Source organism: Boleophthalmus pectinirostris, unplaced genomic scaffold (assembly GCF_026225935.1).
Source record: "Boleophthalmus pectinirostris isolate CB_2022bp ecotype Guang Dong unplaced genomic scaffold, ASM2622593v1 HiC_scaffold_5, whole genome shotgun sequence".
Lineage (NCBI taxonomy): Eukaryota > Metazoa > Chordata > Actinopteri > Gobiiformes > Gobiidae > Boleophthalmus > Boleophthalmus pectinirostris.
The window spans coordinates 1976977-1994271 of NW_026571404.1; positions in this window are offsets into that span (position 1 = coordinate 1976977).

Genomic DNA, 17295 nt, shown 5'->3' on the forward strand with positions numbered 1-17295 from the left:
TTCACCGCTGCTGATGTCGCTGTGATTTTAGTGAATTTTTATGAAGAAAAAAACACCACTTCAATCCAGGTTAAAAAAGCTTTGTGACACGTGTTACTCACATTTGTACAGAGGAGAGACGGGCATTTGATGAAATGTTCTTAATCGATCGTCAGAAGAATTAACGATCGATTATCGATTAATCATTAACGTTTTTATATTAAAATGATCATCATTATTATTACTATCTGCACTAATCTGCATCAATAAATTCAACTTTACGACATATAAACATAACGACTCTAGATCCACATCAGCTGTTTGACATTATAATGTGTTTAATTCAGTTTTGTTCAAATCTCACAGAAACAAAACTTAAAACCACATGACTAATTTACATAAACTAAGTGAAGATAAAACTCCAGCTCTTGTGTCGCTGATGTGGTTCAACTTGTGTTGGATTAAAAGACATGACTCAGGTGAATACAGGTCAGTGTGACCAGATTTGTGTTTGTCAAAACCAGGACAGCGTACGGGGGGAGGGGGGCGGGGCCTGAGTAAAATATTACTGTAATGTCGAACATTACTGTGTTACAGCAAAAATCAATGCATTACAATAATTAGTTACTTTTATAAGGCGTTTCTCCCAACACTGTTCAAAACTGTAAAGTGTAAAAGCTGCAGAGTGAACGAGACGAGACTGAAGCTCTGGAAACACACGGCTTAAAATAAAAATCCCCCACAGGCCGAAGGTTCTGGGTAAAACAGAAATGATGAAAAGCTCAGGTTTTGTCTTTCTGTCCGGGGCGTTTTTACAGAATTCTAATAAGAGCAGTGGAACAAAGCCCAGATCTGAATGAAGGTGATGTTCAGAGGTGCAGAAGGTCAGAGGAGGCGACGCACCAAAAAGCTCCAAATACAACATTTTATTATTGAGCCTGGGAAAGTGGACAAAAACCGTCTGGGGCCATATTTAAATGTGCTCTCTGTATCGCCGGGACGACTTTGGCTTTGCAGCACATTAGAGCGGTTTACAGCGGCGTGCGGCGTAACGAGGACACGGCGTTTACCGCCACAAAAGCCTCACACAGCAGCAGGAGAAAAGAGTCTGAAAAACACTGAGAAAAAACATTTTATTAATTATTTTTCAGACTGTGAGGAGCATCGAACTATAAAATACAACATCAATAATGTTGAATTCATTAAGAGAAACAAACACACGACACTGAGGCTGAACCTTTAGTCCAGACTCCAGCTTCCATCAGCACGTTTCACTAAAACAAACTTCAAACCACATGGTTCATTTCCATGTGTCACATCGACTCGTCAAAGTCTGATCCTGTCACATCTGCTCAGAGCCACAGGAGGCGCCAGAGGCAAAAACTGTTGTTGTGTCCTTAGGCAAGACACTTCACCCACATTGTCCTGTATGAAAGTGGTGTGAGTGTGTGTGTGTGTGTGTGTGTGTGTGTGTGTGTGTGTGTGTGTGTGTGTGTGTGAGTGTGTGTGTGTGTGTGTGTGTGTGTGTGAGTGTGTGTGTGTGAGTGTGTGTGTGTGTGTGTGTGTGTGTGTGTGTGTGTGTGTGTGTGTGTGTGTGTGTGTGTGTGTGTGTGTGTGTGTGTGTGTGTGTGTGAGTGTGTGTGTGTGTGTGTGTGTGTGTGTGTGTGTGAGTGTGTGTGTGTGTGTGTGTGTGTGTGTGTGTGTGTGTGTGAGTGTGTGTGTGTGTGTGAGTGTGTGTGTGTGTGTGTGTGTGTGTGTGTGTGTGAGTGTGTGTGTGTGTGTGTGTGTGTGTGTGTGTGTGTGTGTGTGTGTGTGTGAGTGTGTGTGTGTGTGTGTGTGTGTGTGTGTGTGTGTGTGTGTGTGTGTGTGTGTGTGTGTGTGTGTGTGTGTGTGTGTGTGTGTGTGTGAGTGTGTGTGTGTGTGTGTGTGTGTGTGAGTGTGTGTGTCGGTGGAGGTCAGAGGGACCGATGGCGCTGATTGGCAGCTGTGTTTCTGTCAGTCTGCCCCAGGGCGGCTGTGGCTACAACAGTAGTTTACATCATCGGGTCTGGAGAAAAAGAACAATGAATCTATGAAGAATATTCTGGAAAGTGTCTGTGACAAATGTGAGTGAAAAGTGCTTTAGAAATAAAGACTTAACATCAAATATAAAGACTGAAAAAAACAGCTCCTTGAGCGTTGATGAGGTTCAGCTTCTGTTGAACTAAAGCAGGGGCCCCCCCGGGCCCCCCGAACCCCGAACCCCCGACCCCGAGCCCCCCGACCCCCGAGCCCCCGAACCCCGAACCCCCGGCCCGAACCCCGCCCCCGAACCCCGGCCCCCGAACCCCGAACCCCCGAACCCCGGCCCCCGAACCCCCGAGTGAACCCCGGCCCCGCCCCCCCCGACCCCCGCCCCGAACCCCCGAACCCCCCCCCGCCCCCCGAACCCCCGAACCCCCGCCCCGACCCCCCCGAACCCCGACCCCCCCCGGCCCCCGGCCCGAACCCCCGAACCCCCGACCCCCCCCCGAACCCCCGAACCCCCCCCCGACCCGAACCCCCGCCCCCCCGAACCCCCGGGCCCCGAACCCCCGCCCCCCGAACCCCCGAACCCCCGTGCCCCCGGGCCCGACCGTCCCCCCCCGTACACTGTCCAGAACGTCCCCAACTCATACACTGTGTGAACCATTCCTCCAAACCAGAACTAGAACTAAAACCAGGACTAACCAGAACTAAACAGAACTAAAACCAGAAAACCAGAACTAAACCAGAACTAAAACCAGGACTAAACCAGAACTAAACCAGACTAAACCAGAACTAAAACCAGGTCTAAACCAGGAACTAAACCAGAACTAAACCAGGACTAAACCAGAACTAAACCAGGAGTAAACCAGAACTAAAACCAGGTCTAAACCAGGTCTAAACCAGGTCTAAACCAGGACTAACCCAGGACTAAACCAGGTCTAAACCAGGTCTAAACCAGGACTAACCCAGGACTAAACCAGGTCTAAACCAGGTCTAAACCAGGACTAACCCAGGACTAACCCAGGACTAAACCAGGTCTAAACCCTGTGCCTCGTCCCACTCGCTGCTGGAGAAAACGACACATTTACACACATTTTGACATAGAAAAGTGGAGGTTCTGTTTATCGCTGCTCGTCCAACTGTTGTGAAAAAAATCAATAGACACAGACTTTATAACACGGCCCAGAAATATGACTGAATCACACAGTCACATCCATCCATCCATTTTTGTCCGCTTATCCGGGGTCGGGTCGCGGGGGCAGCAGCCTAAGCAGGGACTCCCAGACTTCCTTCACCCCAGACACGTCCTCCAGCTCCTCCGGGGGGACCCCGAGGCGTTCCCAGGCCAGCCCAGAGACATAGTCCCTCCAGTGTGTCCTGGGTCTTCCCCGAGGCCTCACAGTCACATGTTTATAGAAAATAATTTATGAAAAAATATCATTTACAATCAAGGAGGAATCAGATTTTTTTGTTGCACGATCAGAGTGATAATTTTCTAAAACTGTAGAATTTTAGTTCTTGCCAGTGGCCTTGACTGAACGTAGGATTTTCAGTTGAAAAACAGTTTTCTGAAATGCAAAAGTGTTCGTAAGAAGAATTTACAAAGTACAGATTTATTTGTAAGAAGGTTTCATGAACGACGCCCTTTTGCTCGTGTCGTTTTTGCACCTGACATGTTTTTCTCCTGCTTCTGCTGCGTTGGTAAAATCGACGCCTTTTGAAAAATATCAATATTTCCCCGCTGGATTCCACACCAGAGTGAACTTGAACTTAATTGTGTGTTTTTCAAGGCCGTAGAAAAGTAATTACAGCCAAATAGGACACAGTCCCAGCGCGACGACGACCGAGCCTGGAAACGAGTGGACGGTTTGAGCTGCAGCCAAGACGCCGCTTCAGTCCAACTCCATCTGCCAAACCATGAAACATTAAACGAGTGTGACAAGTTTTCATGTTTTTTTAATTACAACTTTGTTTGGGGGGAGTCACTTAGTGTCAGTTTGTGCAAAAAATGAAAAATACAAAATTACAGGAGGAAGCGATTAGTTCTAAAACAGAACGAGTCGAGGCCGACAGCAACACGGAGTAAATCAACCAAAAACAACGACAGTTTAGACACAATCCAGTCCACAAACTGCTGCACAAATACATCATAACAACAATAATAAGATGATTAAATAAACTACTAAAATGATCATACTAGTCAAAAAAAAAAAAAAACACAGAGGAGGCACACAAAGTGAAACCGTCTGATGAATCAGATTCGACCTTTTCCCTCGTGTATTGAAACTTGAGGTAGTTTTTAAACATGGTTTTGAATCCTTTGTTTTAACTCTAGTTTGTCCTTTTACTGTAGCACAGGAGTCTCCAACTGTAGCTCCGCCTCCTCCCAAGAAACTCGCCAAAGAATTTCTGAATTATAAGTTTTGTGCTGAATAACAAAAAAGTTGATGAACAGAATGTAAAAACTGTACATGTGTCATGTTCATGCCAAACTTTCCTTTCTGCACTAAGAAATGGAGAATAGTTCTTCTAATTACTCCAGTTCTGAAATGAGCAGCTCTGGTTTTTTCATTTTGTGACGGAGGAAAAACGTTTGGAGCAAAGTGCATCTTTAACATGTTACACCAAAAAAATAAAAATGAAGCACCAACCAGCATCAAATGGACAGTTTTAAAAAGACCAGACGTCTGTTTTTAACAGATCCAACATTTGTGATGCTGTTCTGACTTGTTTCTGCTAAATGAATTTTTGAAAATGTGGTGTCCACAAACATGCAGAAGGTTCATGGACTCTGACACTTTCAGAAGAAACACACAGATTAAACTCAACAAAATGCTTGATTTGATTCCTCAACTATTGTAAATGATCTCGACTCTTTGAGGAAACTTTCAGATGTTTTGGTGTAACTTTCCTGAACTGTACATGAGCTCCTGTTGTTGTGCTGAACATCTGTTTTACAGATGTGTTGTAAAGGTTCACAGCTCTGGTCGACTGAACCCTGAGCCACAAGTGGAAAAAAATATATTTTAATACATTTTTTTCTTAATTAATTAATTAATTAATTTTTTGAGATATTATCTTGAAATAATGAGATAATAAGTAATTATTTCGAGATATTACATTTTCCAAGTGTAAAAAATTTAATTTTTTTCCTTTTGTTTCTTTGATATTATCTTCTCATTATCTTGTTATTTTCGAGATAATATCTCATAATGTACCTGCCTGTTTGACGCCGTTCAAATTGTCATTGAAAGTTTAAAACACCATTACAGAGACGCAGCAGCCTTGTAATTATGACAAAAAAAAAAAAAAGAATGAAAATCCATCAACTGTGGACGTGTTGAGGCCAGATAAACATCAGCCAATAGAAAACGAGGCTGCCTCATTTTCTATTGGCTGTTAGGTCGTCAATCAAACTCCCTGTATTTCTAGTGCGTGTGGGGATTATGTGGTTTATGCAGCGGTTCTTAGAGCATTTTTCAAACTGTATCTTCCTCACAGTTCACACAAAGTTGATTGCGACGTCGGACGAGAATCCACGACCAGTTCGCCGCAAAAGAAAGTCGGTTTTTGACGTCGCTGAAAGAAGAAGAGAAGAGGAAAAGGAGCGAAACCAAACTGAGGTGATTCTTGGAGATTCCTTCCAGCAATTGAACAAATGAAGCAGACGAAGGGTCTAACAACTGACGCGTCGGTCGCTAAATTATTTCTAGACAGGAAACTTCAACAGTGATTCTGAAGGCGCAGTGTCTGTAAACGAGTGTGATTCTAGAGTAAAGAGACGAGAGGAGGAGATGTTTGTACTGAGGCTGTGGAGGAGGGACAACGTTTGAAGAAGAACTGTCTCTGTATTTCTTTTCCTCTCTACAACCTTTAACTAAAGTGAACGTCATTTGTGAACAAGAGCTTTTTCCGCTTGGATAAATCAGAAGAGTTTTTGCTGCGTCGTCTCCACTGAAAGAAATGGACCTGCAGTAAAACTTATATATAACTTAATGCTGCTTTATTGGTGTTTTAAGTGTAAGTCCAGACCGTTGAGTCCAGCGCTGATGGAGTTTTAAGTGCGGGGGGCGTCTCGGTGTCAGAGTGACGGACGAACACCGAGGAAAACGCCGGAAAACGCCGCCGTCAGCTGGACTTGTGTCTGTTGTTGTGACCTATCGGAGTTGGCTGCAGGTGAAAAAAGAGAAGCCAAGAAATGAATCGTTTAACAGACAAATAAGGTTTAATCTGACCTTTGTAAAGACGACAACAGGACACGTTTGTTTTATATTTCACACTTTAAAGAGACAATATGAAGCTGTTTTATGATCCGTGTTATAAAGTTGTTTCCTCGTCAAAAACGGAGCTGGAGTTGGTTTTATTTCACACACGTCTGCACATTTTGGTTGTTTTAGTTTTTCTTTCAAACTTAAAACAGAAGAGTTGGAGTCAAGGCCGCGTTAGTCGAGACCAAGACCAGGACCAAGACCAAGACCAAGACCTGCCCCGAGACCAGGACCAAGACCTGCCCCGAGACCAAGACCAAGACCAAGACCTGCCCCGAGACCAAGACCAAGACCAAGACCTGCCCCGAGACCAAGACCAAGACCTGCCCTGAGACCAAGACAAGACCAAGACCTGCCCCGAGACCAAGACCAAGACCTGCCCGAGACCAGACCAAGACCTGCCCTGAGACCTGAGACCAAGACCTGCCCCGAGACCAGACCAAGACCTGCCGGAACCAAGACCAAGACCTGCCCGAGACAAGACCAAGACTGCCCGAGACCAAGACCAAGACCTGCCCCGAGACCAAGACCAAGACCTGCCCCGAGACCAAGACCAAGACCTGCCCCGAGACCAGACCAAGACCTGCCCTGAGACCAGACAAGACCTGCCCCGAGACCAACCAAGACCAAGACCTGCCCGAGACCAAGACCAAGACCTGCCCGAGACCAGACCAAGACCTGCCCCGAGACCAAGACCAAGACCTGCCCCGAGACCAGACCACCTGCCCTGAGACCAAGACCAAGACCTGCCCCGAGACAAGACCAAGACCTGCCCGAGACCAAGACAAGACCCCGCCCGAACCAGACCTGAGACCAAGACCTGCCCCGAGACCAAGACCAAGACCTGCCCCGAGACCAAGACCAAGACCTGCCCCGAGACCAGACCAAAGACCAGACCAAGACAAGACTGACCCCCTGAGACCAGACCAAGACCTGCCGAGACCAAGACCTGCCCGAGACCAAGACCAAGACTGCCCGAGACCAGACAAGACCAAGACCTGCCCGAGACCAAGACCAAGACCTGCCCCGAGACCAGACCAAGACCTGCCCTGAGACCAAGACCTGCCCGACCAAGACAAGACCTGCCAGACACAAGACCACCAAGACCCCCGAGACCAGACAAGACCTGCCTGAGAGACCAAGACCTGCCCTGAGACCAAGACCTCCCGAGACCAGACCAAGACCTGCCCTGAGACCAAGACCTGCCGAGACCAAGACCAAGACCTGCCTGAGACCAAGACAAGAAAGACCTGCCCCGAGACCAAGAAAGACCAAGACCTGCCCGAGACCATGCCCCGAGACCAAGACAAGACAAGACCTTGCAGACCAAGACCAAGACCCAAGCCTGCCCTGAGACCAAGACCAAGACCTTAAGACCAAGACCTGCCCCGAGACCAAGACAAGACCAAGACCTGCCCCGAGACCAAGACAAGACCAAGACCTGCCCCGAGACCAGACAAGACCAAGACCTGCCCCGAGACCAAGACACAACCAAGACTGCCCGAGACTGCCCGAGACCAGGACAAGACCAAGACCTGCCCCGAGACCAGGACAAGACCTGACCTGCCCTGAGACCAAGACCAAGACCTGAGTGAGAGTCAGACTGAGACAAGACCAAGATCAAGACCCATCGAGACCAAATCGAGACCATCTTTGTCATTTTCAACATTTACTTGACACATTTATATCTCACTAATAATCAAGTGTGAATGAAACAAAACACAAGTCCAGCTCTGTTTTTGAGGAGGAAACGATTTTATAACATGAATTTACATCTAACAAGAGTCAATTTACACTGGACATTTAATGAGATGATTTAACGTGTCGTGCAAATTTATATCAATGTGTAATTAATTGTAGTAAATCTGTGTTTCGTTTGTTCATTTGTTCATTTGTTTTTCAATATAAAACCAAAAATAAGAAAATGAAAAAACAACAGTTTTCTTCATTATTTGTCTCCAAAACCAAAAAGAAAAAACAGATAATGATTCGTTTTTTCAGTTTCCGATTTTGTGTTTAAATGAAAAATGGAAAAAACGGAGAACGACCATTTCCCGTTTACGTGACTTCAGTGACTTTTTCACTGCATACGGACTGAACCAGGACTGATCAAGGTCCGGGACCACACCGGGACCACACCGGGACCAGACCGGGACCAGACTGGGACCAGAGCGAGACCAGAGTGGACTCCGAGCTTTGACTCCGAGCTTTGACTCAGCTTTCGAGCTCCAGTCCTGCCGTGGGCTCTGAGGCTCCGGTCTGGTCCCGGTCTGGTCGCGTCTCAGTCGTCTGGTCCCGGTCTGCTCTGGTCTCAGTCCGGTCTCGGTCCAGGTCGGTCGGTCTGGTCTCAGGTCTGGTCGGTCTGGTCTGGTCTCGGTCTCTGGTCCCGGTCTGGGTCTCAGTCTCGCTCTGGTCCAGTCTCTCGTCCATCAATGGTCTCGGTCCAATGAAAGAAAAGTTGTTTTGAAGAAAAGTTGTTTTTTCATTTTCTTATTTTTGGTTTTATATTGAAAAACAAATGAACGAACGACACACGGTTTATAGTAAATACAGTAATAATAATATTAAGTTGTGCTATTTCTAAAATCTAAGTGGAAGAAATGTGAGGGTTTATTACAGTTTAGGCCTTTATTCAACCTTTTGTGTTTGTTTATTAAAGGGACAATGTAAATTAAAAGACAAGATCACGTAAGAGACAAACCTGGACTTGTAAATCTGCAGGACTAAAGCCAAAAGATCATTTCCTTAGTCCTTCTTCGTGTCCTTTTCTCTGATATCTGCTGTTAGACTTGGAGATATTTATTCAGAACCTCAAACAACCTAGAAAACCACTTTATCATAAAAACACTTCTGACATTCTTCCGACAAAGTTTCTCCAAGTTTGAAAAAGTCAAAGAAACTTCAAATCGCTCTGGTGGTGTGTTTCTGAAGAACATCGGTCCTTTTCTTGGCTGAGGTGCGTCTGTGGCCTGTGGCTCTGCGGGGCCCAGGTGAGACGCTCCCATAAAAACCACCGCACCAGAATCAGCTCCAGTTTTTGTGAAGTGAAATCACAAAAATGAGTTTGTCCAGCGCACGAACGACGCACCTGTGTGTCTCTTATTCTCTGCTTCAGATTCACTGAGCTGTTCTCCACTCCCGGGGTTTCTTTTCTTTATCCTTTAGATGGTTTTATTTTCCCCGTGAGGCAGGGGTCTCCATGTTTTTCAGACCAGGGACCCGGAGCAGAGACCCCAGACTCTACAGACGTGGACAAAACTGTTGGTTCCCTCTGAAAATGAAAGAAAAATCGACAGTAATAATCACTGAAATAATTGGAAACTGATAAAAGTAATAATAAATAAAAATTTACTGAAAATTGACCAAAGAAAATCAAACATTGTTTTTCAGCTGTGGTTCAACAGAATTATAAAAAAAAACAAAATAATGAAACTGACCTGGACAAAAATGATGATACCTTAACTTTATACTGTATTTTCTGGGCTATTGGGCGACACTCCAAGACTCGAAAAACGACTGCGCCACAATCCAGAGCGAAACATACACGAATCCACTCCCCAGCACGACTTCAGTAAACTACAAAGCAGCGCAGGCAAACACACACGGAGCAGACAGCGACTGCACAGCGACACACACCCACACACACACACACACACACACACACACACATCACACACACGACGACGAACCGAACGGAGGAACGAACCGAAAAAGCGACGAGCGCGAACGTGCCGCTTCTAGACACGACTGAACAACTGAGTCACTGCGAACACGCCGACAATCCAGCGACGAGACACTACTTTACCCTGTCGACAAACTGTACAAACAACTGAACAAAGCCCAGAGTTTCACCGTGAAAAACGACAGCAAAACGAAACAAAACCACTTCAGACAATCACACTGTTGGGTTTACTTTAAAGTCCAACGCCGATTTATTTGTGAAAAAAGTTTGAAGACTCTGTAAACAAACGATTCCTGTAACTGTCAGTGAGACGTCTGCTCTGGTCAACTTTTATCTTTACCCATTTCTCATGAGCAAACTGTTCTAGGCGTCTCGGGTTTGAAGGGTTCCTTCTCCTGACGCATGTTTCAGCTCGTTTCACAGATTTTCAATAAAACTGAGAACCAAGCCTCCTCCGTGCTTCACAGTCGGGACAGAGTTCTTTTCTTGGTCTGTTTCATTTTTGTGTCTGTGAACATAGAGCTGATGTGTCCTTCAACCAGCTGCTCACCAAAATAATGTGTTAAAAGTGTGTAAAAATATACACAACATGCACATCAAAACTTATTTTTTCTGCCAGTTCATGAGTTTCACAATGATGAGAAATAAGAACCGTTGCCATAGCGATCAGCAGTTTAAGATAAAGTAATATTTGACTCGAATGGGTAGAAGTGCTGGATACACAGAGGCTCAAACTCACGAGTAATTTGAGCCATTAGCAGAACTTCCAGGCTTATTTTCCACAGTGACACAACGGCTCATTACATCTGACAGAAGATCACAGGGAGCTGCTCGTCTCCCCGAGGACGAGTGGAGGTAAAGAAGAGGAGAAGAGGACGAGAGAGAAGAAAGAAGAACGACGAGATAAACGCTGCTGTTCTTTTCTGCCATTTAGATTCAGCTTTGTGAGTGCAGAGAGACTTTAAGTGATAGAGCCGTCATTTCGAAGCATCAGGAGGCGAGGAGCCGAGGAGCCGAGGAGCCGAGGAGCCGAGGAGCCGAGGAGCCGAGGAGCTGTGAGGCTGAAAGGAGAGGGGCCCTGTGGGAGGGGCCCTGTGGGAGGGGCTACGTGGCTTTGATTTGTAATTAAAGGGGGCAGATTATAACCTGGCAAAAACAGACTGACATTAAAGCGCTAATGAGGTCGGCTCTGTGAGTTCTGGCGCGGCTCCCGTCGATCGTCTCTCAGCAAAGTTTAAGTCGGTTGCAGCAGCCAACTGACAGGCTTTGAAATGAAAACATCAGAACTTTTGGCTAAATGAACGTTTTCTGACGCCCGAGGAGTAAAAAACAACACCGGAGCCAGAACGAACTTCACTCTTTCACCTGGTTTTACACTTCAGCTGTGACCTGCTCCCACCGGGTTCATGTGTCCCACTTTAGTCCAGAACAGCTCTGGATGAAAATGATCAAATAAACACTTTGTCGTGGAAATTATTTTTCTTGCTATAATCAGTTTCCAAAGCCTTGTGAGTTCTGGAATAGAATGCAGGTTTTTTCTTTGTTGCAGATGTGGCAGGACTGACCCTGAGCGGCTCTGACCAGAGACCTGCAGCCTCCCCGAGCCTCTCGTCTCTCTGAGGTCCTTTTCACACCAGGCAATAACATTGTTATTATGAAGCATATAGACTCCAGTGTGTTCCACTTTCACACCTGCAAACCAACCAGAACTGGTCCAGTTCACGTTTATCCAAGGCTCCTGTGCACAGTGAGTTCGAGGCACGTGACTCGAGGACACTGAGCCTCCTCACACCAAACCTCTCGCCCAGTGACCTTCCCACGGAGCCCCTCTGCGGCTCGGGAAGCTCTGACTCACAAACCTTGTAACAATTCACCTGTTCTCGACAAATGAAAAGCTACAACACAAAATTTAGGACACGGGAGGATATATTCATGTCAGCAGTGAAATAAAGACATACAAAAAGTAAAGTGCTGTTGGCCAATCCGGCTTTTATTGGCATTGCCAGACACACGCGAGACTGGCCACATTAACTAATAAACACCATCCACCACAGGCGTCCAGACCCAACCCCAGCCCCTGTAACCTTAACGGGGGCACGGGGGCCCCTCCGCCGGGGTGTGTGCTCAATGCTGAACAGTGGAAATGAAGGACCCGGGGAGTCCGACCTGCCCTGCCACGATGCATTTGGAATATTTGGTTTGGACCTACAGTCTGTGGTTTGGATCTGAGTTCATGTTCACACCAGAGTTTGGTGGTGCAGAGTCAAGTGGACCTTTTTCGAGGTCTCGGTCCACTTGATTTAGTGCAGATCTGAGAGTGATCGAAGCTTTCACACCAACGAAAACAAACCGAGGTAAGAAAAAATACGGTAATTTGATTTTTATTATGACACGATATCACGAATAAAAGTAAAAGTACAGAGTCTGAAATCTACTCCGACAAGTTCAAATTCTTCAAAAAGTCCCTGTCAAGTTGTAAATGCGCCTAAATTCAACCCACATCTGCTCGACCTGTGACGAAATCCACCGAGTCCGAGCACAGAAGGCGAAAGAATATTGGAAAAAAAAAAAATATCGCCTCGACTTCTGCCCAAGGATCCAACCTCATGCTCAAAATTATAAAGAAAATTGATATTCCAACAGTTCCATTAAAAACTCCGAATTCCAATTACGGAGAAGTCACTCTAAATGAAGCTCGGTTCTATTAAGGCGCGTTGGGGAGGGGGGGCCGTGCGTGTGTGGCCGTGGGAATCGGGCCGCAGAGATTTGAACCGGCTCAAGTCATTACTGTCCTCATTTACTTCAAGAGGCTCGTTTAAACACCTCAAACAAAGAGCGGACGCTAATAAATGAGATTTCTAATGACGCGGCGCATTTAAATCAAACTGAAAAAGAAAGAAGAACAAAGAAGAAGAACAGAGTGTGTAGACCAGGGGTGTTCACACTGTTTCATCATGTGAGCTTCTTACAAAATGACCGAGTCAAAATGATCGACCTAATACAAAGTCAAACAAACTGCACTGAAACACTCTGTGCCCCTTTTTTGGACCCTCCCCCACAGTTTGAGAACCTCTTCTTTAAGAGAACTTCCTCTGGCACTTTACACAAAACTGTGAAAAAAGTGAAGGAAGATTTTTAAACCTGTTTTTTAAAGTTCCAAACTGGAGTTTCATTCTTTTCTGGTTTTGCAGTGATATTTACCAGCCTCTGCACGTTTACCAAACCAAACGCACATCGTGACAAACACAGATGCATTTGTCACTTTTGTTAGACAAACTTCAGCCAAATGTGGCAGTAGGTCTGTTCTGTAGATCCGCTCTATGCTGTAGACCTGCTTTGTGCCAACACTGGAACACAAATTTAGACTGGTTTTTGCTTCACGTTTGGTCTTGCTTCTTCTAATCAGCCGCACTGTGGGAGGGGCTTGTGTTGGCTGTACGCAGGAAGGAGCGAGAGCGTGAAAAGGCGAGGGGCGGCGTGCTGACGTGAGGCAGGTGGACAGGTAGGATGTTTAGGAAGTTGAACCTGCCCTGTGATGCACGCTGGTACACGAGGGCACACGCTGTCGCAGACGAGCCGTGCATAGGGAGCGTGTGTGTTTGTGTATCTCCGCGGGTTTCAAATGAGCGCACAGGCTGCACTGAGACGCCCCACACGCTCCTGCACCCGCTACAAGTTTATTACCAACAGCAGCGGATGTATTGAAATATGATCACACTTGTTGAGTGTCAGACCTCGAGTGAGAGACAAGACCGAGTCCAAACGTGATCGAGTCTGACGAGACACGGCGATCTACCCACACGACCTCGGCGATCGACTGGTAGATCAGGATCGATGTATTGATCACCTCTGGTTTAGTGTAACACAGTTTTTAGGGCCGTGGGGCAGACGACGGCATCAGAAGCTGCAGCAGAAGGTTTGTTCTTGGAGGAGCCTGAGTGTGAGTGAAGGACACAAGACAGAATGAAAAGTTTTGGTGGAATAAATTTGAGTGTGTTGAAATAAATTAAACAAATGTTACAAAGACAAATAAAGAACAAAATCAATAAAAAGATAGAAACCTATATAACTCCTGAAATACTCCACCATATCTCCAACAATATTCCCGACACTTGTACCAAATGAGGTAATCATAAAGGGACTCTTCTACACTGTCTTTGGAAATGCTCAGCAATACAAATATTCAGGAAAGAGGTTATAAAATGTTTGACAGAAATATTCAGTGTAAAGATTCCTATGTGTATAAACTGTGTATATTGGGAATATATCCAGAAGTTTTACTACAGACAAAAAAAACAAGCAAAATGACTGGACTTTGGACAGTTACGAAGAAGAGCCGTCGCCCTAAACTGGAAAAACACTTGAAGCCCCCTCAACAAAACAGTGGATTAAGGAAATTTCAGAATGTATCGGTCTTGAAAGATTAACATTTATAGCAAAGGGAAAACGAAAAGACTTTGTGAAATTATGGGAACCTAATTTGAATATCTTATCCAAAAAATAGAAATGATGTTTAATATTGTTATTGTTATTGTTCTATGTGGGTGGTGATGATAACAATGATAATACTTCATTTTTATTTATTTTTATTATTGTTGTTATTGTTGTAGTTATTGTTATTATTATATTTTTTATTTACCTATTTACTTTATTTAATTTTTTAATCAATTAATTAATATTTTATTATTTTTCTATTTATTTATTGTATTTTTTTTTTAGTACATATGATCACTGAATATAAATCTCAGACTTACCTGGAACTGATAAATTGTATTGTGCAAATATTGTTTAGTGAATGTGTGTGTGTGTGTGTGTGTGTGTGTGAGAGTGTGAATTGGCTTGTTATCGTTAATCTTATTGTTATTATTATTATTATTATTTTATTTTCTCTGTTATATGTTGACCTGTTTTAGCAATGTGGCCAGTTGTTCATGTGAAAATGTTTTTTGTCTGAAAATTAATAAAAATATTGGAAAAAGTAAAAAGAAAAAGATAGAAACCAGTCCAGTTATTTGACTTTACAGGTACAGTCGGTATAATTAGAGGTTTGTTAATCCATGTTCAGGGCATAGTTCACTTGTCAATTAGAGATGAGCATGATTAATCGACTAATCGATAATTGATCATTAAGAATTTCATTGATTACGTTCATTTTTAATCGACAAACTGAATGTTGATTTCTGTGCATAGAGTTGGGTGACCAAATGTCCGTTTTTTTCCTGAACATGTCTGTTTTTTTTTTTTATAAACTGATGCAAATTTAAGATGCAGGTTTTCATTTCCTTTCATTGGGTCATTAAACTGAGCGTCTGTGACTCAGAAGGAGCGAGACACAAACAGTCGGTCTGAAACTTGCTGAAGCACAAATGAACATTTAACAACGACTTCCACCCAGGAAACACCAAACAAGGTAAAGAGAGAAGAAGAGAGAAGCAGGAGGAAACCTCACAACATTGAAGATAAAAACTATAACTGATTTCCTCAGGAGTGTCAAACATACGGCCCGGGGGCCAGATCCGGCCCTCCAAGACCTGTTAATCTGGCCCTCGGCTGATTTTCTACTAAAATATTTGAATGGTATTTTCTATTAAAATCGTTGTTAATTTTCTGTGGTGTTTATCACAGCAGCGTCTCCAGCGTCTCTGTACGTGGCCCCTCCCACCAGAGCAGCACAAATGAAGACTTGTCTCTTTCCAAACGCTCTTAAAGGACGATCGTTTTGACTGTTGACCGTGACACCCTCATCAGAAAAATGTCCAACATGAGAAAAGTGGAGCCGAGTGCAGGATTTTACAACAAAAATGGACTTATTCCTGTTTACAGACAAGTTCATGTTCAAACTTTGTGTTGAAATTGTGTTTTTCTTAAAGTTTCAGGTTGTTCATAATATTATAATATTTTGTAAAAAAAGAGTTCATCAATTAAAAAAGATTTCTGTAATAGATTTGTGTTTCTCTGCACAAATATTATTAACTTATTGTTATTTTTGGGGTTTATATGACATGAGTTTTCTGATCCAGACACTTTGGATCAAAGTCGGTTGGACACGACCCCGGAACAACATGAGTTTGACTCTCCTGATCTAAAACTGTACAGAACTGTTCTCTTCTGTCTGTGTGTTTCTTCTGGATAAGAACAGAGCGGCTGAAGTGACCTGACAGTTTTCTGCTGTTGTGACTCTGGTTTTCACGCCGCAGCCTGAACAGAAGTTAATTGGCTCCACAAAATCCCTCGAGCGAAGAAGACGAAGAAAACCGAGACAGAAATAGCGTCGGTGAAACGGCGCGAGGACGGAGACGGAGACGGGGACGGGGACGGACGGGACGGAGACGGAGACGGGGACGGGGACGGAGACGGGACGGGGACGGAGACGGAGACGGAGACGGGCTCTCAGAGGTGACTTCGCTCTTCAAGGTCACGGAGGTTAAGAACCCGGTTTTACGACTGAAGTGGGTTCGGGCTCGTGTAGACCGTCGGGGGACCACAGGACCAGCGCAGAGTTCCTCGCTCCACAGGGAAGTGCAGCCGTCACCTGATCGTACTTTGTGGACTCAGGGTTTTTCTTCTCTGTCTAAAGTCCAAGATTAGCCCTGATTTAGACGTGGTTTAGTCCTGTTTAAGGCCTGGTTTAGTCCTAGTTAAGTCCTCGATTAGACCTGGTTTAGTCCTGGTTGAGTCCTGTTTTAGACCTCATTTAGTCCTGGTTTAGACCTGGTTTAGTCCTGGTTCGGTCCTGGTTTAGTCCTGGTTCAATCCTCCTGGTTTAGTCCTAGTTAAGTCCTCATTTAGACCTGGTTTAGTCTTGGTTTAATCCTGGTTTAGTCCTGTTTTAGTCCTGGTTTAGTCTTGGTTTAATCCTGGTTTAGACCTGGTTTAGTCCTGTTTTAGTCCTGGTTTAGTCTTGGTTTAGTCCTGGTTCAATCCTCCTGGTTTAGTCCTACTTAAGTCCTCGTTTAGACCTGGTTTAGTCCTGGTTGAGTCCTAGTTTAGACAGAAATAGCGTCGGTGAAACGGCGCGAGGGTGGAGACGGGGGACGGAGGGGGACGGGGGACGGGACGGGGGACGTCGGGCTCAGAGGTGACTTCGCTCTTCAAGGTCACGGACGTTAAGAACCGGTTTTTTTACGACCGTTTTTTGAGTCTCTTTCGTTTTGACGTTTTCATTGAGACGTGAGACGTAAAGACGCGAGCCTCACGTCCAGCGGCAGAAGCAAAGCGACGTGGATCCATCAAACATCACATTAAACCTGTCGCATGAATAAAAGTTTATTTGCTTCAGGAGGATTTAGATTTGAGCTCGAAACATTTTGGAACCAACAGCAAAAACCAGAGCGAAGAGACAAAACCACATGAACCTGC